Below are 958 nucleotides of genomic sequence, written 5' to 3'. Positions count from 1 at the left end.
TATCTATCTATCTATCTATGTATTACTCAATTACTCAAGTAAAATACTTCTACTTACTTGAGTAAATGTTTCTTTTCCACCACTTATAAGAAAATCTTTTTTGCTTGAAAAATGAATTTAATAATCAGTCGACAATTGTTTCAGCTCTAGATTAATATAAATACACCAATAAGCCAGAATGAGTGAATGTATTCAAACAATCACAGACAAACTTTCACAGGATGAAGAATTTAAACCATTTGTCCTCTTTCTGTACATTTTAACCCATGTGTTGTTATATGTGTTATATACTTTATGTGTTATGTTAGTTTCTCTAAGCTTGCTAGCTAAGTTCAGTTTGGGAACTGTTTTCCAACACAATTCCCAACTTGAACTTCATCACACTAGCTCAGGCTAGTGTGATGAAGGAAAGGAGGGGTTGGATGTCAGGAGGGATAGAAAAAAAACCATCAAAACACAACTCAACGCTCCACTAAGTACTTCAGATCTGACCTACAAAGCTGACCGGACACATGCCCACACACAGACACTCAAAAACACGCAAGGCAGCGAGGTGGGAGGAGTCAGAGGTATTGTTCTTCCTGTGGCTCGAGGTGGCCTGACCCCACACCCTGCTGTTCGGACCTTGTTATTGGCTGCCTGTTTCTGTGGCAACAATCAACGGCAACCGCTTCCGTGAAAAAGAATAACAGAAAGTAGTGAAACAAGACCAGGGATGACCCCTCCTTCAACCCACACACACACACACTGAAAGACATTTTTCATTCAGCAGATATTCATTTAGTTAAAGTGAGTGAAGGTCAACACAAGAAGTTACTCTAAAGTCCAAAAGAGGTACAATGAATGCAAGAATGAGGCCTCACAACCACCAACAGAAGATAATCTGCAGAACAGCATGCAGCAGCTTCATACGTGAAGGAATGTCGTTGAATATTTAAAGGATCAGCTCACTCAAAGA

Source organism: Morone saxatilis, unplaced genomic scaffold (genome assembly GCF_004916995.1).
Source record: "Morone saxatilis isolate NCDOM2014 unplaced genomic scaffold, NCSU_SB_2.0 Contig17, whole genome shotgun sequence".
Classification (NCBI taxonomy): domain Eukaryota; kingdom Metazoa; phylum Chordata; class Actinopteri; family Moronidae; genus Morone; species Morone saxatilis.
This window is presented reverse-complemented; position numbering follows the sequence as displayed.